Genomic DNA, 23,661 nt, shown 5'->3' with positions numbered 1-23,661 from the left:
TATATTTTGGAGATTAATCCTTTGTCAGTTGCTTCATTTGCAGATATTTTCTTCCATTCTGAGGGTTGTCTTTTTGTCTTGTTTATGGTTTCCTTTGCTGTGCAAAAGCTTTGAAGTTTAATTAGGTCCCATTTGTTTATTTTTGTTTTTATTCTCATTACTCTAGGAGGTGGGTCAAAAAAGTTCTTGCTGTGATTTATGTCAAAGAGTGTTCTGCCTATGTTTTCCTCTAAGAGTTTGATAGTGTCTGGCCTTACATTTACGTCTTTAATCCATTTTGAGCTTATTTTTTGTGTATGGTGTTAGGGAGTGTTCTAATTTCATTCTTTTACATGTAGCTGTCCAGTTTTCCAGTACCACTTATTGGAAAGGCTGTTTTTGCTCCATTGTATACTCTGGCCTCCTCTGTCATAGATTAGGTGACCATAGATGTGTGAGTTTATCTCTGGCTTTCTATTCTGTTCCATTGATCTATATTTCTGTTTTTGTGCCAGTACCATACTGTCTTGATTACTGTAGCTTTGTAGTGTAGTCTGAAGTCGGGGAGCCTGATTCCTCCAGATCCTTTTTTTTTTTTTTCTCAAGATTGCTTTTGCTATTCGAGGTCTTTTGTGTTTCCATACACAAAATTGTAAAAAAAATTTTTTAGTTCTGTGGAAAATGCCATTGGTAATTTGATAGGGATTGCATTGAATCTGTAGATTGCTTTGGGTAGTACAGTCATTTTCACAATATTGATTCTTCCAATCCAGGAACATGGTATATCTCTCCATCTGTTTGTGTCATCTTTGATTTCTTTCATCAGTATCTTATAGTTTTCTGCATACAGGTCTTTTGCCTCCTTAAGTAGGTTTATTCCTAGGTATTTTATTCTTTTTGTTGCAATGGTAAATGGGATTGTTTGCTTAATTTCTCTTTCTGATCTTTCGTTGTTAGTGTATAAGAATGCAAGAAATTTCTGTGTATTAATTTTTGCATCCTGTGACTTTACTAAATTCATTGATTAGCTCTAGTAGTTTTCTGGTGGCATCTTTAGGATTTTCTGTGTATAGTATCATGTCATCTGCAGTGACAGTTTTACTTCTTCTTTGCCAATTTGGATTCCTTTTATTTCTTTTTCTTCTCTGATTGCCATGGCTAGGACCCCCAAAACTGTGTTGAATAATAGTGGTGAAGGTGGGCGCCCTTGTCTTGTTTCTGATTTTATTTTTTTTTTAAGATTTATTTTCTATTTATTTTATTTTTACTTTTGGCTGTGTCAGGTCTCAGTTGCAGCACGCGGAATTTTCATTGAGGCACGCGGGCTTCTCTCTAGTTGTGGCACGCAGGTTTTCTCTTCTCTAGTGTGGTGTGTGGGCTCCAGTGCACATGGGCTCTGTAGTTGTGGCATGCGGGCTCCAGACGCATGGGTTCTGTTGTTTGTGGCACACAGGCTCTCTAGTTGAGGTGAGCGAGCTCAGTAGTTGTGACACGCAGGCTTATTTGCCCCATGACATGTGGGATCTTAGTTCGCTGACTAGGGATTGAACCCGTGTCCCCTACATCATGAGGTGGATTCTTTACCACTGGACCACCAGGGAAGTCCCTTGTTCCTGGTTTTAGAGGAAATACTTTTAGTTTTTCACCATTGAGGATAATGTTTGTTGTGGGTTTGTCATATATGGCCTTTATTATGTTGAGGTAGTTTCCCTCTATGCCTACCTTCTGGAGAGTTTTTATCATAAATGGGTGTTGAATTTTGTCAAAAGCTTTTTCTGCATCTATTGAGATGATCGTATGGTTTTTATTATTCAGTTTGTTAATATGGTGTATGATATTGATGATCTATCCAGTGATGCAAGTGGAGTATTAAAGTCCCTTACTCTTATTGTATTGCTTTCCATTTCTCCTTTTAGGTCTGTTAATATTTGCTTTATATTTTTAGGTACTCCAGTGTTGGGTGCATAAATATTTACAAATGTTATATCCTCTTTTTGGATTGACCCCTTTATCCTTCTTTGTCTTTTAATCTTTGTCTTAAAAGTCTATCTTGTCAGATATATAAGTATAGCTACCCTCTGCTTTCTTTTGGTTTCCATTTACATGGAATATCTTTTTCCATCCCTTCACTTTCAGTTTGTGTGTGTCCTTACATCTGAAGTGAGTCTTTTGTAGGCTGCATATAGATGGGCCTTGCTTTTTTATCCATCCAGCCATTCTGTGACTTTTAGTTGGAAAATTTTGTCCCTTTCCATTTAAACTAATTTTTGACAGATATGTACTTATTGCCATTTTGTTCATTGCTTTCTGTCTTTTTTGTAATTCTTCTGTTTTTTTCTTCTTCTCTTGCTCTCTTCTTTTGTGATTTGATAGTTTTCTGTAGTGGTATGCTTAAATTCCTTTATCTTTTGTGGATCTACTTTAGGTTTTTGCTTTCTGGTTATCACGAATCTTACACAAAATAACTAACTATATTTACGACAGTCTGTTTCAAGTTGATAGCAACTTAAGTTTGAATGCATTCTAAAGCTCTGCAGTTTTACCCTCCCCCACCACTTTTCATGCTTTTGATGTCACAATTTACACCTTTTTATCTTGTGTATCCCTTAACAAATTATCGTAGTTATAGTTATTTTTACTACTTTTGTCTTTTAACCTTTATACTAGCTTTATAAGTGATTAACCCACCACCTTCACAAGATTAGATTATTCTGAATTTTACTCTATATTTACCTTTGCCAGTGAGTTTTATACTTTTGTATATTTTCTTGTTACTAATTACACCCTTTCATTTCAACTTAAAGAAGTCCCTTTAATATTTCTTGTAAGGCCAGTTTAGTGGTGATGAACTCCTTTAGCTTTTGCATATTTGGAAAACTCTTTATCTCTTCTTCAATTCTAAATGAAATCTTTGCCAAGTACAGTATTCTTGGTTGGCTTTATTTTTCTTTTGGCCCTTTGAATATACCATGCCACTTCCTTCAGGCCTACAAGGTTTCTGCTGAAAAATCTACTCATAGGGTTATGGGGGTTCTCTTGTATGTAACAAGTTGTTTTTCTCTTACTTTTAAGATTCTTTCCTTGTCTTTAACTTTTGACACTAATTATGTGTCTTGGTGTGGGTCTCTTTGGGTTTGTCTTCTTAGGAACTTTCTGGTCTTCCTGGAACTGGATGTCTGTTTCCTTCCCCAGGTTAGAAAAGTTCTTGGCCATTATTTCTTCAAATAAGTTTTCTACTCCTTTCTCTCTCTCTTCTCCTTCTGACATCCTCATAATGCAAATGCTAGTCTGCTTAATGTTGTCCCTTAAGCAGTTCCCCATGCTATACAGTAGGTCCTTGTTGGTTATCCTTTTTTTTTTTCCATTTTGCCTCTTTCATTTTTAAAAGTGCAAAGGGGATGCAAAATAGAGTATGGCTTCATTTACTTTTATTTCTTTAACATCTTTATTGGAGTATAATTGCTTTACAATGATGTGTTAGTTTCTGCTTTATAACAAAGTGAATCAGTTATACATATACATATATTCCCATATCTCTTCCCTCTTCCGTCTCCCTCCCTCTCACCCCTCCAGGTGGTCACAAAGCACCGAGCTGATCTCCCTGTGCTATGGGGCTGCTTCCCACTAGCTATCTATTTTATGTTTGGTAGTGTATATGTGTCCATAATTCTCTCTTGCTTTGTCACAGCTTACCCTTCACCCTCCCCATATCCTCAAGTCCATTCTCTAGTAGGTCTGTGTCTTTATTCCTGTCTTACCCTTTGGTTCTTCATGACATTTTTTTTTCTTAAATTCCATATATATGTGTTAGCATACGGTATTTTTCTTTCTCTTTCTGACTTCACTCTGTATGACAGACTCTAGGTCTATCCACCTCATTACAAATAGCTGAATTTCATTTCTTTTTATGGCTGAATAATATTCCATTGTATATATGGGCCACATCTTCTTTATCCATTCATCCGATGATGGACACTTAGGTTGTTTCCATCTCCGGGCTATTGTAAATAGAGCTGCAATGAACATTTTCATACATGACTCTTTTTGAATTATGGTTTTCTCAGGGTATATGCCCAGTAGTGGGATTGCTGGGTCATATGGTAGTTCTATTTGTAGTTTTTTAAGGAATCTCCATACTGTTCTCCATAGTGGCTGTACCAATTCACATTCCCACCAGTAGTGCAAGAGGGTTCCCTTTTCTCCACACCCTCTCCAGCATTTATTGTTTCTAGATTTTTTGATGATGGCCATTCTAACTGGTGTGAGATGATTTCTCATTGTAGTTTTGATTTGCATTTCTCTAATGATTAATGATGTTGAGCATTCTTTCATGTGTTTGTTTGCAGTCTGTTTATCTTCTTTGGAGAAATGTCTATTTAGGTCTTCTCATTTTTGGATTGGGTTGTTTGTTTTTTTGTTATTGAGCTGCATGAGCTGCTTATAAATTTTGGAGATTAATCCTTTGTCAGTTGCTTCATTTGCAAATATTTTCTCCCATTCTGAGGGTTGTCTTTTGGTCTTGTTTATGGTTTCCTTTGCTGTGCAAAAGCTTTGAAGTTTCCTTAGGTCCCATTTGTTTATTTTTGTTTTTATTTCCATTTCTCTAGGAGGTGGGTCAAAAAGAATCTTGCTGTGATTTATGTCATAGAGTGATCTGCCTATGTTTTCCTGTAAGAGTTTGATAGTTTCTGGCCTTACATTTAAGTCTTTAATCCATTTTGAGCTTATTTTTGTGTATGGTGTTAGGGAGTGATCTACTCTCATACTTTTACATGTACCTGTCCAGTTTTCCCAGCACCACTTATTGAAGAGGCTGTCCTTTTTCCACTGTACGTTCCTGGCTCCTTTATCAAAGATAAGGTGACCATATGTGCATGGGTTTATCTCTGAGCTTTCTATCCTGTTCCATTGATCTGTCTTTCTGCTTTTGTGCCAGTACCAAACTGTCTTGATTACTGTAGCTTTGTAGTATAGTCTGAAGTCGGGGAGCTGATTCCTCCAGCTCCGTTTTTCGTTCTCACATTGCTTTGGCTATTCGGGGTCTTTGTGTTTCCATACAAATTGTGAAATGTTTTGTTCTAGTTCTGTGAAAAATGCCAGTGGTAGTTTGATAGGGATTGCATTGAATCTGTAGATTGCTTTGGGTAGTAGAGTCATTTTCACAATGTTGATTCTTCCAATCCAAGAACATGGTATGTCTCTCCATCTATTTGTATCATCTTTAATTTCTTTCATCAGTGTCTTATAATTTTCTGCATACAGGTCTTTTGTCTCCTTAGGTAGGTTTATTCCTAGATATTTTATTCTTTTTGTTGCAATGGTAAATGAGAGTGTTTTCTTGATTTCACTTTCAGATTTTTCATCATTAGTGTATAGGAATCCCAGAGATTTCTGTGCATTAATTTTGTATCCTGCAACTTTACCAAATTCATTGATTAGCTCTAGCAGTTTTCTGGTAGCAATTTAGGATTCTCTATGTATAGTATCATGTCATCTGCAAACAGTGACAGCTTTACTTCTTCTTTTCCGATTTGGATTCCTTTTATTTCCTTCTCTTCTCTGATTGCTGTGGCTAAAACTTCCAAAACTATGTTGAATAAGAGTGGTGAGAGCGGGCAACCTTGTCTTGTTCCTGATCTTAGTGGAAATGCTTTCAGTTTTTCACCATTGAGGACGATGTTGGCTGTGGGTTTGTCATATATGGCCTTTATTAGGTTGAGGAAAGTTTCCTCTATGCCTGCTTTCTGCAGGGTTTTTATCAGAAATGGGTGTTGGAATTGTCGAACGCTTTCTCTGCATCTATTGAGATGATCATACGGTTTGTCCCCTTCAATTTGTTAATATGGTGTATCACGTTGATTGTTTTGCATCTATTGAAGAATCCTTGCCTTCCTGGAATAAACCCCACTTGATCATGGTGTAGGATCCTTTTAATGTGCTGTTGGATTCTGTTTGCTAGTATTTTGTTGAGGATTTTTGCATTTATTTTCATCCGTGATATTGGCCTGTAGTTTTCTTTCTTTGTGACATCCTTGTCTGGTTTTGGTATCAGGGTGATGGTAGTCCTCGTAGAATGAGTTTGGGAGTGTTCCTCCCTCTGCTATATTTTGGAAGAGTTTGAGAAGGATAGGTGTTAGCTCTTCTCTAAATGTTTGATAGAATTTGCCTGTGAAGCCATCTGGTCCTGGGCTTTTGTTTGTTGGAAGATTTTTAATCACAGTTTCAATTTCAGTGCTTGTGATCGGTCTGTTCATATTTTCTGTTTCTTCCTGATTCAGTCTTGGCAGGTTGTGCATTTCTAAGAATTTGTCCAGTTCTTCCAGGTTGTCCATTTTATTGGCATAGAATTGCTTATAGTAATCTCTCATGATCTTTTGTATTTCTGCAGTGTTATTTGTTACTTCTCCTTTTTCATTTCTAATTCTATTGATTTGAGTCTTCTCCCTTTTTTTCTTGATGAGTCTGGCTAATGGTTTATCAGTTTTGTTTATCATCTCAAAGAACCAGCTTTTAGTTTTATTGATCTTTGCTATCGTTTCCTTCATTTCTTTTTCATTTGTTTCTGATCTGATCATTATGATTTCTTTCCTTCTGCTAACTTTGGGGTTTCTTTGTTCTTCTTTCTCTAATTGCTTTAGGTGCAAGGTTAGGTTGTTTATTCGAGATGTTTCCTGTTTCTTAAGGTAGGATTCTATTGCTATAAACTTCCCTCTTAGAACTGCTTTTGCTGCATCCCATAGGTTTTGGGTTGTCGTGTCTCCATTGTCATTTGTTTCTAGGTTTTTGTTTTTTTTTTTTTGTTTTAACGGTACACGGGCGTCTCGCTGCTGTGGCCTCTTCCATTGCGGAGAACAGGCTCGGGACGCGCAGGGTCAGCGGCCATGGCTCACGGGCCGAGCCGCTCCGCGGTATGCGGGATCCTCCCAGGCCAGGGCACGAACCCGTGTCCCCTGCATCAGCAGGCGGACCCTCAACCGCTGCGCCACCAGGGAAGACCTGTTTCTAGGTATTTTTTGATTTCCTCTTTGATTTCTTCAGTGATCACTTGTTTATTAAGTAGTATATTGTTTAGCCTCCATGTGTTTGTATTTTTTACAGATCTTTTCCTGTAATTGATATCTAGTCTTATAGCGTTGTGGTCGGAAAAAAAGTCTTATAGCGTTGTGGTCTTACAGCGTTGTGATCGGATACAATTTCCATTTTCTTAAATTTACCAAGGCTTGATTTGTGACCCCAGATATGATCTGTCCTGGAGAATGTTCCGTAAGCACTTGAGAAAAATGTGTATTCTGTTGTTTTTGGATGGAATGTCCTATAAATATCAATTAAGTCCATCTTGTTTAATGTATCATTTAAAGCTTGTGTTTCCTTATTTATTTTCATTTTGGGTGATCGGTCCATTGGTGAAAGTGGGGTTTAAAGTCCTCTACTATGAATGTGTTACTGTCAATTTCCCCTTTTATGGCTGTTAGCATTTGCCTTATGTATTGAGGTGCACCTATGTTGGGTGCATAAATATTTAGAATTGTTAAATCTTCTTCTTGGATCGATTCCTTAATCATTATGTAGTGTCCTTCTTTGTCTCTTATAATAGTCTTTATTTTAAAGTCTATTTTGCCTGATATGAGAATTGCTACTCCAGCTTTCTTTTGATTTCCATTTGCATGGAGTATCTTTTTCCATCCCCTCACTTTCAGTCTGTATGTGTCCCTAGGTCTGAAGTGGGTCTCTTGTAGACAGCATATATAGGGGTCTTGTTTTTGTATCCATTCAGCAGTCTGTGTCTTTTGGTGGGAGCATTTAATCCATTTACATTTAAGGTAGGACTTCCCTGGTGGTGCAGTGGTTGAGAGTCTGCCTGCTGATGCAGGGGACACGGGTTCGTGCCCCGGTCCGGGAAGATCCCACATGCTGCTGAGTGGCTGGGCCTGTGAGCCATGGCCACTGGGCTTGTGCATCCGGAGCCTGTGCTGTGCAACGCGAGAGACCACGATATTGAGAGGCTCGTGTACTGCAAAAAAAAAAAATCTGAATGAGATCCTTGCTGGGTAGAGTAATCTTGGTTGTAGGGTTTTCTCCTTCATCACTTTAAATATGTCCTTGCACTCCCTTCTGGCTTGCAGAATTTCTGCTGAAAGATCAGCTGTTAACCTTATGTGGATTTTCCCTTGCTGCTTTTAATATGTTTTCTTTGTTTTTTTATTTTTGTTTTTTTTTTTGCGGTAAGCGAGCCTCTCACTGTTGTGGCCTCTGCCGTCGCAGAGCACAGGCTCCGGACGCGCAGGCTCAGTGGCCATGGGTCACGGGCCTAGCCGATCCGCGGCATGTGGGAAGAGCATGTGGGATCTTCCTGGACCGCAGCATGAACCCGTGTCCCCTGCATCGGCAGGCGGACTCTCAACCACTGCACCACCAGGGAAACCTCTGTATTTAATTTTTGATAGTTTGATTAATATGTGTCTTGGCGTTTTTCTCCTTGGATTTATCCTGTATGGGACTCTCTGTGCTTCCTGGACTTGATTAACTATTTCCTTTCCCATATTAGGGAAGTTTTCAACTATAATCTCTTCAAATATTTTCTCATACACTTTCTTTTTCTCTTCTTCTTCTGGGACCCCTGTAATTGGAATGTTGGTGCATTTAATGTCCCAAACGTCTCTGAGACTGTCCTCAGTTCTTTTCATTCTTTTTTATTTATTCTGCTCTTTAGTCGTTATTTCCACTATTTTATCTTCCAGGTCACTTATTTGTTCTTCTGCCCCAGTTATTCTGCTATTGATCCCTTTTAGAGTATTTTTCATTTCATTTATTGTGTTGTTCATCGTTGTTTGTTTCCTCTTTAGTTCTTCTAGGTCCTTGTTAAATGTTTCTTGCATTTTGTCTGTTCTATTTCCAAGATTCTGGATCATCTTTGCTATCATTATTCTGAATTCTTTTTCAGGTAGACTATTTCGTCTTCATTTGTTACGTCTGGTGTGTTTTTATCTTGCTCCTTCATCTGCTGTGTGTTTTTGTGTCTTCTCATTTTGCTTATCTTACTGTGTTTGGGGTCTTCTTTTTGCAGGCTGCAGGTTTGGAATTCCCATTGTTTTTGGTGTCTGTCCCCAGTGGGTAATGTTGGTTCAGTGGGTTGTGTAGGCTTCCTGGAGGAGGGGACTAGTGCCTGTGTTCTAGTTGATGAGGCTGGATCTTGTCTTTCTGCTGGGCAGGTCCACGTCTGGTGGTGTGTTTTGGGGTGCCTGTGGATTTATTATGATTTTACGCAGCCTCTCTGCTAATGGGTGGGGTTGTGTTCCTGTCTTGCTAGTTGTTTGGCATAGGGTGTCCAGCACTGTAGCTTGCTGGTCCTTGAGTGAAGCTCAGTGTTGGTGTTCAGATGGAGATCTCTGGGAGATTTTCGCCATTTGATATTTTGTGGAGCTGGGAGGTCTCTTGTGGACCAGTGTCCTGAAGTTGGCTCTCCCATGTCAGAGACACAGCACTGACTCCTGGCTGCAGCACCAAGAGCCTTTCATCCACATGGCTCAGAGTAAAAGGGAGAAAAAGTAGAAAGAAAGAGAGAAAGAGTATAAAATAAAATAAAGTTATTAAAATAAAAAATAATTATTAGGAAAAATAATTTTTTAAACAAAACAAAACAAAAAATGGACGGTCAGAACCCTAGGACAAATGGTGAAAGCAAAGCTATACAGACAAAATCTCACACAGAAGCATACACATACACACGCACATAATATATCTTGCTCTCAGAGCCCACGTCTTCAATTTGGGATGATTCGTTGTCTATTCAGGTATTCCACCGATGCAGGGTACATCAGGTTGATTGTGGAGATTTAATCTGCTGCTCCTGAGGCTGCTGGGAGAGATTTCCCTTTCTCTTCTTTGTTCGCACAGCTCCCAGGGTTCAACTTTGGATTTGGACCCGCCTCTGCGTGTAGGTCTCCGGAGGGCGTCTGTTCTTCGCTCAGACAGGACGGGGTTAAAGGAGCTGCTGATTAGGGAGCTCTGGCTCACTCAGGTTGGGGGGAGGGAGGGGCACGGAATGCGGGGCAATCCTGCGGTGGCAGAGGCCGGCGTGACATTGCACCAGCCTGGGGCACACCATGCATTTTCCCAGGGAAGTTGTCCCTGGATCACGGGATCCTGGCACTGGCGGGCTCACAGGCTCCCAGGACGGGAGGTGGGGATAGTGACTTGTGCTCGCACACAGGCTTCTTGGTGACGGCAGCAGTGGCCTTAGCGTCTCATTCCCATCTCTGGGGTCCGCGCTTTTAACCGCGGCTCGCGCCTGTCTCTGGAGCTCCTTTAAGCAGCGCTCTTAATCCCCTCACCTCGTGCACCAGGAAACAAAGAGGGAAGAAAAAGTCTTTTGCCTCTTCGGCAGGCTAGACTCCCTCCCGGCTAGCCGTGGTGCACTAACCCCTTCAGGCTCTGTTTATGCCGCCTGTCCTCTCCCTGCGATCCAACCGAAGCCGGAGCCTCAGCTCCCAGCCCCCGCCCGCCCCAGTGGGTGAGCAGACAAGCCTCTCAGGCTGGTGAGTGCCCGTCGGCACCGATCCTCTGTGCGGGAATCTCCCCGCTTTGCCCTCCGCACCCCTGTTGCTGGCTCTCTTCTGCGGCTCCGAAGCTTCCCCCCACAGCTACCCGCAGTCTCCGCCCGCAGAGGGGCTTCCTAGTGTGTGGAAACCTTTCCTCCTTCACAGCTCCCTCCCACTGGTGCAGGTCCCATCCCTATTCTTTTGTCTCTGTTTATTCTTTTTTCTTTTGCCCTACCCAGGTACGTGGGGAGTTTCTTGCCTTTTGGGAGGTCCAAGGTCTTCTTCCAGCATTCAGTAGGTGTTCTGTAGGAGTTGTTCCACGTGTAGATGTATTTCTGATGTATCTATGGGGAGGAAGGTGATCTCCGCATCTTACTCTTCCGCCATCCTCCCCATCTCCCCTGGTTATCCATTGTAAATAAAGCAGTTGTGTACATGTCAATCCCAATCTCCGTAACTATCCCTCCCCCCGTTCTTTTTTTTTTCTTTCTCTCTGCTCTGATTATGTGAGTTCCACTGCCCTGTCTTCAAGTTCACTGATCGTTTCTTCTGCTTCATCTAGTCTGTTTTTGAACTCATCTATTATATTTTTCCATTCGGTTGTGGTATTCTTCAGTTCTGTGACTTCTATTTGGTACTTTCTTATATTTTCTGCCACTTTGTTGAAATTCTTACTTCCATTCTTACTTCCATCTTACTTCCATTCCTCTCCTGAAATCAGTAAGAATCTTTATGACCATTACTTTGAACTCTTTATCAGGGAAATAGCTTATCTCCACTTCCTTGAAGTTTTTTTTTTTATATAAATTTTTTAATTTATTGCCGTGTTGGGTCTTCATTGCTGCATGCGGGCTTTTTCTAGTTGCGATGAGCGGGGGCTACTCTTCATTATGGTGCGCGGGCTTCTCATTGCAGTGGCTTCTCTTGTTGCAGAGCACGTGCTCTAGGCTCGCAGGCTTCAGTAGTTGTGGCTTGTGGGCTCTAGAGCGCAGGCTCACTAGTTGTGGTGCATGGGCTTAGTTGCTCTGCGGCATGTGGGATCTTCCCGGACCAGGGCTCGAACCCATGTCCCCTGCATTGGCAGGCAGATTCTTAACCACTGTGCCACCAGGGAAGTCCCCTTTTTCTGAGGTTTTTATCTTGTTCTTTTGTTTGGAACATATTTCTCTGTATCTTCATTTTTCTACACTCTCAGTGTTGGTTTCTGTGCATTAGATAAAACAGCTACCTCTACCAGTCTTGAAGGAGTGGCCTTATGTGGCGATGAAATTTATTGTTCAACTTTGCGCTAGCTCTTGGTTGTCTCCCCAAACTTTTGTGATTGTCCAAGCAACCTACATTATTTCTAGTGGCTCCCTGTAGTCGAGGGACCTGCTAAGACCTGTCAGTGTCCCAAAGGGAAGGTTCTCAGTCAGCACCTAGGTTCAGGCTGATTGGAAGTCAGACCGTCAGGCAGCAGCTTTTAAAGTATGCAGGTATATGCTATCCTTTGGGACTGTGAGTGTAAACCCCACTGACCACCAGGACCAGGTGATCGAGAAGTGTCCCTGGGCAGAAGCTGTAAAAATTAGGGTGCCAGACAAGTGTATAAGCCCCTTTCTGGGAGATACTGACGACCTAAAGTGAGGCAGAGGGAGAACACAGAGATACTGTCCACCAGCGTTCATTGCAAGAGAGCACCTCAGTAGTCTCTTAGATGCATGCCAAACCAGAAGCCTGCCCCTCAGACCAAAGCTCCAGGAGAAGCAAAGAGGCCTCTCTCACAGAAAAACTGGAGGTCTGTTTCAGTCTGTTGTCCGCACTGTACGCTGGCAATGGTAGTTGCTCAAGAACTATCTCTGATTGTTATAGCCCCTTGGGACCAAGAAACACAAGTGCCACTCCACTGGCCTTGACAGCCAGGTGATCACAGGCCATACCCTGGGCAGCAGCCACAAAAACGGGGCACCCAATGTAAAGTCTGGGATACCAGATGCATGTACAAGCTCCCCTCTGGGGAATACTGGCCCTCTGGAGCACCGTAGAGGGAGAGCAGGAAGATACACCCACCCTCCAAGGTCTCTGAAGAAAATTACAGCCAGCCCTTAGATGTGTGTTTAAGAAGAAGCCTGTTCTTCAGGCTACAGCTGTGAAGATAAACTAATAGACCTATTTCACAGAAAGACTAGGCGCCTCAGTCTGTTGCCTCTCTGCTGTGCCCTGGGGTATAGCTGGTTAAGAACTCTTTATTTGTTGTTACAATCCTGTGGGACCCATGAGCATAAATCCCCCTGGCCACCAGAGCCAGGCAACCTAGAGGTGTCCCCAGGGCGGCAGCAGCAAAAATCATGGTGCCAAATGAGGGTGTAAGCTTCTTTCTGGGAGTCACAGGCAAGCTGGAACAGGGCAGAGGGAGGGTGCAGAGATGGTAACCACCAGCCTCTATCTTTGGAAAATAAGCAAATAAGCCTCTTTCACAGAAAGTCTGTGTGCTTTTCAATCAGCTGCCTCCGTGCTGGGCCCTGGGGTGGGTGAGTCTGCCAGTCTGAACCCTTCAAGAATGATTTCTCAGTGTGCTGAAGACTTGTGGGTCTCATGAAGGCAAGCCCTGTTGGCTTTCAAAGCCAGGTTTTTGAAGGGCTCATCTCTCAGGTACAGGTCTTAAATATTGGGGTGCCAGATGTGGAGTTCAAAGCCTTTGCTCCTCAGGGAGAAGCTTGGGGTTTTGAGATACCTCCTAATTGTGGATTTGTAAGCCAAGGGTGGGGTTTATGGAAAAATCGTGTCTCAGCCTCTCCTACCTGCTTTTTGATGTGGGTTTTTTCTTGTTCACCTGATGTGTAGCCATTGCTCAGCTAGTATTGGTCTCTTACAGAGGAAATTTTTCCATGTGTAGCTGTAGAATTGGTGTCTGTGGGAAGAGGTGAGTACAGGATCCTCCTACATTGCTGTCTTGAACCAAATCCCAGACAGATCTTTTTTGGGACCACACTTCAACCCACTCCATTTGTCTTCTGGCCTCCATCTTTTCTGATGAGAAGTCAGTACTCATTCAGGTTGTTGTTCGCCTGTATGTAATTTGTCACATTTTTCTCTGGCCGTTTTCGAGACTTTTTTTTAATCTTCGGTTTCAGCAATTTGACTGTGATGTGCCTGGGCATGGTTTTCTTCATACTTATTCTGCTTAAGATCTGCTGACCTTGAATCTTTAAATTTATATCCTTCGCCAGACTTGGGGCAATATCAATCATTTCTGCAAATATTTTTCTGCCCTTTCTCTGTCTCCTCTTTCTGGAGATTCTCCTACAGGTCCCTGAGTCTCTGTTCACTTTTTTCCTCATCTTTCTTCTCTCTCTCTTCTGATTGGATAATTTCTTTTACTGAGTCTTTCCTCTGTCACCTCCATTGTGCTGTTAACTCCATCCAGTGAATTTTTTACTTCAGATACTGTGTTTTATTCAATTCTAGAATTTATTTTTTTTTAAAATATGCGTTCCCATAACTTTCATTCGTTGCAAATCTGTTTTCCTTCATGCCATCGAGTATTGTTATAATAAACACTTTAAGATCTTTGTCTGCAAATTTCAACATCTGGTCATCTTAAAATTGGTCTCTATGGACTGTCTTTTCTCCACAGAGTGGGTCACATTTCCCTGTTTGTATGTTAAGTAATTTGGGGCAGTACCCTGGATGTTCTGAAAGTCATATTGTGGAGACTGGATTCTGTTATATTCTTCTGAAGGGTGCTGGTGATGGTGGTTGTGATTTTAAGCAGGCAGTTGGCTTGGTTAAATTCAAACTGTAAACTCTGTCTCCTGGACATCAGCTCACATCTCAGTTCAGTTCTTTTATTCTTGGCTGGGCTGCTCGCAGTCAGCCCTGTGCATGCATAGGTTAGGGGTCAACTAGAGTTTGGACAAAGCTTATACACACAATCTGGGGCTTCTCTCTCATCCTCTCCTTTCTGGGATATCCCTTCTCACTTTGCTGCCACATAATTGTCCTGAAGTGTGTTCTCTGGTTTTTAAGACCAAAAAGACTGAGAATTTTCTTTCAGGGTTTGAGCTGCCTTGCATAGCACCAACTGCACCCTACCCTCAGGCTAAAAGCCACAAAAATTGGAAACTCATCTCATACTATTCTCTTCTTTCAAGTTCCAACTCCCCTCCAGTATACACCTGCTTTTATTTACTCTCGTGTCTTTAGGTCATTTGTTGTTGTGTTTTTGTTTTTATTTTCCATATTGGTCCAGAGTTTGTAGTTGTTATCTGTGGGAAGGTCAGATTTACTCATCACTCAGAGTATACCTAGGTTTTTTCCTTCTCCATCAGCTGGTGGAGAGAACCTTCCTCTCCCAGTGAAGCCATAGGTATCAGCTGAAGGAGAGGCATTAATGGGGCTCAAAACTGGTAGCCTATTAAGTAACTCCATGGATGGGTTGGAGCAATATTCTCAAGGGCAGAATGTGCCATCTCTGAAACTGGAAGAGGCCTGGCAAGCATGGTGCTTCTCTCTTAGCATTAGGAGTTGCAAGGTGCAATAGTAATTCCTGTACTCTAAAGGGGATGTCCTGGCATAACATGCCCTGGATCATTGAGCACTTCAAAACTATACTTGCATAGTAAGATTTTTATCTCCCAACCTCTTGGAGCACATGGTCTTACTGGGACATATAGAGTCATGGCCACTTCTTGCTCATCAGGTCCAATTAATATTACGTATCCATATAATGGACCACTGTGATGATACATGGAAGGTCCAGAAAATCAAGGTCCGTTTGGACTGTGTTTTGACAGAGAACAGGAGAGTTCACAGGAGAGCCCTGAGGTAAGATTGTCAATGTATACTGTTGTCCATCTGTAAATGCAAATTGTTTCTGATCTTTCTTTCTGATCAGTATTGGAATATTAGGTCAATAGCCACATACTCTGTGAGAGAGGCTATGTTGCTTCCTTCCAGTATAGATACCAATCCAGCATAGCAGTTGCCGTGTGGCTGCCCCTTAGCTAAGTTTGCAGTAGACCACTGTCATCTGCCATATCTGTCTGGTTTTTACAGGGACCAGACTGGTAAATTAAAATAAGATATAATGGGGACTACCATCCTTGCATCCTTTAAGTTTTTTAGGTTAGCGCAGCATTTGACCCAAGAGGCAGTATTGTTAGTGATTTACTATCTTAGCCAGATTCAGAGTGATGGGGAGGAAGATAGCAGTTCAGGGGCTTTCATTTGGCCTTTTCTACTGTAATAGTCCTTATTACATAGGTCAAGGAGCTAATGTGAGGGTTCTTCCAGATGCTAAGTATATACAACCTGATTATACATTTAGGTACCAAGGAAATGATTACCAGATACATCTGTGAAGACTTCGGACCCACTGTAACAAAGTCCAGAGCCAGGACTTACATCCAGAATCCCTGCTTTAATGATGAGTCTTTGATGTGCTTTAGTTTTGGAACTTCTACTCTCCTTCTCAGCACCGTCATGGTAGTTCCATCATAGTACCTCACTTAACGTGGGCATCAGCTTTCCAAGTATCTAAACACTATCTTACTTTTAGGATCAGTTCCAAGGCCTCTTGTCAGCATATTAAATATTGAGTCCTGGAAAAGTATCTCCATGTCAACAAACACTCCTTTAATCAGACTAATAGTCCACCACCCCTGACCCTGGTTCAGCATCCTCGGTACATTTTCAGGCAAGCACTCCTGGCTTTTGCTGCTACATATTAGCCTGGTTCTGTAGCTCCTTTGGTGAATAATTCTTTTCCACCCTTAACAGGCCAGCACTTCCCCAGGTGGGTCGTGCTGAGACTTAACCCTAGTTATTGGCCTAGGGTCCAGAAGGGGATGTGTAGGAAGATCTTGAGGAATGCAGATACTGTTTTGCAGGACATCTGCCTCAAGTAAGACCTCTGCATAGTTTCTGCAAGGAGGCATGCTTCTGTTGTCTTCTAGCGAGGGGAAGTAATTCGCTTTTGCATGCCCAGAATGTTCAAACGGATGTCAGGTTCAGTATTCTCAAGTGCATCTTTCTGGATATCCCTATCCCAAGTCTCAGAGTCCCACTTCATCCCTATCAGGGGCCTAACTTTGTTGTAGGAGACTTATTGAGGCTGTAACGTTAGCCACTGCTGCAATTGTACTATTCTTACAATATAGCCTTGTGCCTGGTCTTTAGCACAATTTACCTTCCAGCTACAGTAGATGACAGTCTTTTTTGAAAGCTGCTAGTGAGACCTTCTGATTTTCACATCTTGCCTTAAAGTGGTAATTGTCTGCCCTGAGCTTGTCGTTTTCTCTCTTCCATGCATCAGTAGCATCCAGCAATAATGAACTAATTCCATAGTCCTTTAAGTTATTGTTTCCTCTGTATTGCACAAGCCCATACAACTCTTTTCAGTTGTATCTGATTCCAGCTTACCACAGATACATGTTTTAGTAATGTCCGTGTTATAGCATAGCAGGTGATAATAACACTGCACTTACCATCATTGATGGCATCTTTATTGCCATCTGACCAGCAAGTGATCAGATTCCAAAATCTCATCCTTAGAGTCTGTTTCCTGTGACCACTACGAGTTCCAAATGTCTTAGGTAGGGTTCTTCAGAAGCAGACTATGAAATGGGACTTCATGTGCAAGTAATCTATTTAGGAAATGCTCCCAGGAAAAACTGGAAAATGCATAGGAGAAGCAGGATACAGGAGGGGAAAAGCAAAGCAAAGCAAGTGTGTGATCTCAAGCAAAGTCCCATGGAGGGTAACTTCAGCTTGATGCCACAGGGGAACTTTGGAATATAAACTGGGCCTCAGAGTTTTTGTCCTGACTTGTTACCAGGAAGCTGGGCTTTCACACTCCCACACCAGTCGGTCACTGGCTAAGGCCCATCTCAGGGTGGGTGGATGTAAATTCCCCGAGCACTTCTAACTCTGCCTATGGGCACAGTGGCTCCGGTAGCCCTTGAGTAGGCCTTTGAAGAGTCTCAGGTGTGGACTGTTAGAAGCAAAAGACACAAGCTGGGGGAGGGGCAAAGAGAAACCTTTAAGGGGATCTGGGTGGAGCCCCAGGAGTATCCACTATAAGTACTTACCTTTCCTTCCCTCCATAACTCCTCTTTTACTCCTCCAGTCCTGGGGGAGCCAGACACAACAGAGTGAGTGGGGGAAGAAGAGAAGAGCGAAGTGGCAGAAACGATGAAGAGGCAGATTAGTTGGGATAGGCTAGGTTATACTGTACTAACAAACAACCCTAAAATCTCAGCAGCTTATCACAATAACGTTTATGCTTTCTAATGCCTCATGTCCTGTGTGGATTGACAGCGGGCTGTGCTCCGCATGGTCACTGGGGGCTAAAGTTGTTAGAGGATCCACCGTCTTATTCTGCAATATCTTGAACACACAGCTTCCTGGGTGATTTTTTTTTTCTTTTAATTGAAGTATAGTTGAGGTATAATATTATGTTACAGGTATATAATACAGTGGTTCACAATTTTTAAAGGTTATACTCCACTTATAGTTATTATAAAATACTTGCTGTATTCCCCATGTACAGTATATCCTTGTGGTTTATTTTATACCTAATAGCTTGTACCTCTTAATCCCCTAACCCTGTATTGCCTCTCCCTCCGTCCCTCTCCCCACTGGTAACTACTAGTTTGTTCTCTATGTCTGTGAGTCTGCTCCGTTTTTGTTATATTCACTAGTTTGTTGTATTTTTTAGATTCCGTATATGTGATATCATACAGTATTTGTATTTCTCTGCCTTCTTTCATTTAGCATAATGCCCTCCAAGTCCTTCCATGTTGTTGCAAATGGCAGAATAATTCTTTTCCGTGTGTGTGTGTGTGTATACATATATATACACACACACATATACATACACACCACATCTTCTTTATCCATTCATCTGTCGACAGACACTTAGGTTGCTTCAATACCTTGGCAATTGTAAATAATGCTGCTATGAACATTGGGGTGCATGTATCTTTTCAAATTACTGTTTTTGTTTTTTTTGAATATATACCCAGGAGTGGAATTGCTGGGTCATATGGTAGTTCTATTTTTAGTTTTTTGAGAAACTTCCATACTGTTTTCCACAGTGGCTGCACCAATTTCCATTCCCCCCAGCAGTGTACAAGGGTTCTCGTTCTCCACAGCTTCACCAACGTTTGTTATTTGTGTTCTTTAGCCATTCTGACTGGTGTGAGGTGATATCTCATTGTGCTTTTGATTTGCATTTCCCTGATGATTAGTGATGTTGAACATCTTTTCATGTGCCTGTTGGCCATCTGCATTTCCTCTTTGGAAAAATGTCTATTCAGTTCTTCTGCCCATTTTTTAATCAGGTTGTTTGTTTTTTTGATGTTGTATTAGCTGTTTATTTATGTTGAATAGTAACCCCTGATTGGTCATATCACTTGAAAATATTTGAAATATAGGGAATCAAATGGTGCAGTTGGTGAGTATCATCCCGACCATTCCTGTCTTTTTCACTGCAAGCTTCTAAGTCTAGTTTAAGCTTGAGCTGGATGAGAAAAAGTTTAAATCAAATGTGAAAGTAAAACTTGGTAACGAGACTTGCCGAAATAATTTTAGAAAAACAATGGTATTTGCCAGAGATTTTGTCACCAAGGCAGGGGAAAATGGTTTACCTAACAGAGGATGTGAAAGAATTAAGGTTCCTAACAAAAAACTGAAAATAGCCAAAATGCCTAACTCTATAATAGTGGTTAGGTAGATTATGTACATTGACAGGTGGGTAGGTTACTTAGCCATTTCAAACTATGTGTTTCCCGAGAACTTTTAGTGGTGTTGTTAAAATGCTTATGATGTAAGGGGAAAAAGTTAGGATATAAAACTGCATATGAGAATTCCCATCTCTTACCTGGATTACTGTAAAGGCCCTACTTACCACCCTTCTGCCGCTCCAGTATGTTCTTTATGTTGCAGCAGTCACCTGTCTCCAGCATAAAGCCAATGACCTTCAGGATAAAATCTCTGTTTCTTTTCATAGTTTACATATATCTCTCTGGTCTGTCTCTCCTACTTCATTTTTCTCAACTACCCATTTCATACCCTATTCTCAAATTTATACCCCCAGCCCAGACATTTCCTCTGAGCCCCAGATGTGTGTAGACAAGCAACATCGTCTTTGGTTGTGTCACAGGCATCTCAAATTTAACATGTGCAAAATTAAACTTGGTTTTTTGGGAGGTCTCACTTTAAAATTGAACTTCTGATTCCCTCTCTTCAGTACACCAGTGTCCTGTGCCCATCTTTTCTAACTCTGTAAATGCTACCTCTATCTACCCGGTCACCAAAGCCAGAAATTCAGGAATCACCCTTGAGTCTCAGCTCCTTTCTAACTTCAGCGTGCACTTGGACCCTCATGGTCTCTCTGATCCCTCACTATGTCATGGTATTTCAGCCTCTCAACTTCCATTTCTAACTGGTTGTTCTCTGAGTATACCCCAGTTCAAATCACTAAGAGAGAGATTCCAGTTGATTCAGTTTTGTCCCTACTAGGTTTTTGATGTCCTGAAGGAAGAGTCAACCCATCTTACTGGTTCTACCATTTCATCAATTTTTTAGCATGTTTCCTCTCTCTCGGAATTGGTAAGAAAAAGGTTTTGCAAATTTTTCTAAGTCTCATCCAAAGTGAGAAGACATGGACAAGTAGAGGTAGGAAGGATGGAGCTCCAAACTAATTTCATGATTGTTGGAGGCTTATGACAACATCCGCTATTGTGCCTATACACTGAATATTTCATTTCAGTTACTCTTGTTTCATGTCTAGACTTCTTACTTGTTTCTTTTTTTCTTAATAAAACTTTTCTTGAGATATAATTCACATACCATAAAATTCACCCTTTAAAATTATACAGGCAAATCTCAGAGATACTGTGGGTTCAGTTCCAGACTGCAATAAAGTGAATATCACAATAAAGTGAGTCACATGAATTTTGTGGCTTCTCAGTGCATATAAAAGTTATGTTTACACTATACTGTCATCTGTTAAATGTGCAGCAGCATTATGTCTAAAAATGCTTAATTAAACCTTAATTAAAAATACTTTCTCGCTGAAAATGAGAAAACAATTACAATAGTAACATCCGAGATCACTTATCACAGCTCACCATAACAAATACAATAATAATGAAAAAATTTGAAGTAGTGTGAGAATTACCCACATGTGAAGCAGAGACACGAAATGAGCAAATGCTCTTGGAAAAGTGGTGCCTCTAGACTTGCTCAATCCAGGGTTGCCACAAACCTTCAAGTTGTAAAAAAACACAGTATCTGCAAAGTGCAATAAAGCGAAGCACAATAAAATAAGGTATGCCTATACAACCAGTGGATTTGGTTTTTTGTTTGTTTTTTAGTATATTCAGAGTTACACAACCATTACCGCTACCTGATTTTAGAACACTTGGTTCCTTTTTAAACTTTTGTTTTTAGCTCTCTGCTGAACATTTCGAATCACGTCCTGTCTCCTCAAAGATAGTAAGCACGGTGATTTTATCCTCAGATTACTCCGGTATCTGGCACCCCTGTTGGTCAACTTCTAATGTTTTTTCTGCCAACTTTAGTTTTAGTATTTTCCTCTGTGCCTAGTTGTTTTTGTTTTTGTTTTTTTTTGGCTGTGTTGGGTCTTTGTTTCTGTGCGAGGGCTTTCTCTAGTTGCGGCGAGAGGGGGCCACTCTTCATCGCGGTGCACGGGCCTCTCACTATCGCGGCCTCTCGTTGCGGAGCGCAGGCTCCAGACGCACAGGCTCAGTAGTTGTGGCTCACAGGCCTAGTTGCTCCGTGGCATGTGGGATCTTCTCAGACCAGGGCTCGAACCCATGTCCCCTGCATTGGCAGGCAGATTCTCAACCACTGCGCCACCAGGGAAGCCCCCCGCCTCATTTATTTTTTAATTGTGTGCTAGACATTTTATTTGTAAAATTGTTTGCAGAAATCGTTGAGACCTAAGATGTTGTTCCCCTTCAGAGAGGATTCACCTTTGCTTCTGCCTGGAGCTTGTGAGCACTAGCAATACTGCATCACCCGAGGCCAATTTTAGGGGTTTTGATTATTTGAAGGAGAACTACAGTACCTATGAGGCCTCTTTTTTTTTTTTTTTTTGCGGTACGCGGGCCTCTCACTGCTGTGGCCTCTCCCGTTGCGGAGCACAGGCTCCGGACGCGCAGGCTCAGCGGCCATGGCTCACGGGCCCAGCCGCTCCGCGGCACATGGGATCTTCCCGGACCGGGGCACGAACCTGTGTCCCCTGCATCGGCAGGCGGACTCTCAACCACTGCACCACCAGGGAAGCCCTATGAGGCCTCTTAACATCGGGTTTACTGTTATTCATGGGTGTAGCCTTTGAGGGCCCTACAGAGGCAATGGTCTCACTTGGGTCCCCTCTGTCCTGCCCTTATCAGGCTTCTAATCCTTGTGCTCTTGGCCCTGGGAGGTTGTCAAAAGCTCACCTCCACATTTCTGTTATCCACTCTGGGATCAGCAAATGCTCCCAGGGTAAAATACCAGCATCGTCCCTCTGGCTCTCCATCCTTGCTTGAATCCTAGCCTGGTAATTCTTCACTATCTTGGAGTTCTCATATGCCTTCAAGTAGATGTGTTTGTTACCGACCAGGGTCCTTGGCCTTCCTTAATCAATAGAAATTGGTAAGAGACCAGACAAGAAATTTAGGCCAGGCTTTATTGGGGCCCCTGCTGCAGCAGGGGGAGAGCGAAAACAAATAACAAGTTCCCTTGCTCTCTCGCTGGCTTGCTGAGCGGGGGCCGAGCTGGTTCCTTATATGGGGTGAGGGTAGGGGTGTGTCCAAGGGTCGGGCCCAAACTGTGGTTTGCCCACTCCTTAGGTGGTATTGTGTGGAGGGGGTGTGCACAGTACCCTTCTTTTGCTCCTGTCTCCCTGCTTTTGCTCCCGGCTCTTCAGAAGTGGCAGTTGGGTTTTTTTGGTCTCTTTGTATCTTGTTGTCCATAATTTGCCCCAACTGCGTGGGCATGCATGCAGTTATTTTTAGTTCCTTATAGTTTCTTTGTATTTTGTTGCTTGAGGAGTCGTTTGTCCAGGTGCAAGCATTGCAGCACTGTAGCAAAGGGTCCCAGGTCCCTTGTCTCATCCCCTGTCTCTTCCCTGCTAAGGGATTCTACACCCCTTATTCTTAAGGGGTAAGGGGCCAAAGGTCTGTTCTTCTGAAACTTCTTCTTGCTGGACAGGGGCTGTAGGCCCTAGCCTACCCTAGAGGTACAGTTGCTGACTGTTCCAAGGACCTGTAGGGAACTGGGCCATCCTCCGCTGGAATGGGCTGAATTCCTTGAGCCATTGTGAGTCTTACTTGAAACTATTGGAGCCTAGAAGACACAAACTTAACCAAAAAGTTAAATAAACAAGGGCCAAGAAGGGGAAGGACAAAAGTAGCCATTAAAGGGCCTAGAAAGGGAAGGAACTAGCTTAACTTCCGGAGGACTTCTTTAACTGCTGACCAGACAGTGGAGGAGATACCACCCCTACCAAAATTATGAAGCCACTCTGCCTGGTCGTGTGTTCCCAGGTGTGGTAGGAAGTATTAGTTATCACAAAAAGTATCTGTCGATGGTGCCTGTCTTTTGAATGAGTATCTCAGATTTTCCACTGGCTCACAGGTGTATTGTTCTTTTGCGACCTGCGGGGTTTCTGGATGTAAAAGCTTTGGTCTGGACAAATGTACCCAACCAGCTGTCCCTTGCAGGTTGACAGCAGTGGGGGTGGTTAAAGTTACTTTATAGGGGCCCTTCCATTTTGGCAATAGTTGGCCTTTGGGGGACCACTCTTTCCAGGCTTTAAGAAGAACTTGGTCCCCGGGGTTTATTTGTGAAGGAATTGCTCCTTCCTCTATATTTTTAGCGGGAGCTGGCAGTGCCCTGTAGGCATAGTCCTGGATTGCCTTCTGAACTTGTCCTAGATTAATAATGACTCTCAGGGCCTGGTTCACTTCCTCATCCAGTAGAATGTCAGTAGTTAGAAAAGGCCTCCCATAGGTCACTTCAGATGGGCTAAGACTCAGACCACTCCTGGGGGCTACACGGACCCCGAGGAGTACAATAGGAAGAAGTTGGTCCAGGGTTCATGAGTTTCTTGGTAGAGCTTTGCTAAGGTTTTCTTTAAAGGATGGTT

General features: G+C 42.3%; 1 long non-coding RNA gene across 5 annotated transcripts in view; it reads left to right on the top strand.

Annotated features, from left to right (window-relative positions):
* The window catches only part of LOC132423065 (uncharacterized), an 88,527-nt gene that overhangs the window by 38,568 nt on the left and 26,298 nt on the right, over window positions 1-23,661 (top strand). The gene's annotated exons all lie outside the window — the stretch shown is intronic.

The sequence above is a fragment of the Delphinus delphis genome, chromosome 3, assembly GCF_949987515.2.
Source record: "Delphinus delphis chromosome 3, mDelDel1.2, whole genome shotgun sequence".
Classification (NCBI taxonomy): Eukaryota; Metazoa; Chordata; class Mammalia; order Artiodactyla; family Delphinidae; genus Delphinus; species Delphinus delphis.
This window is presented reverse-complemented; position numbering and strand designations above follow the sequence as displayed.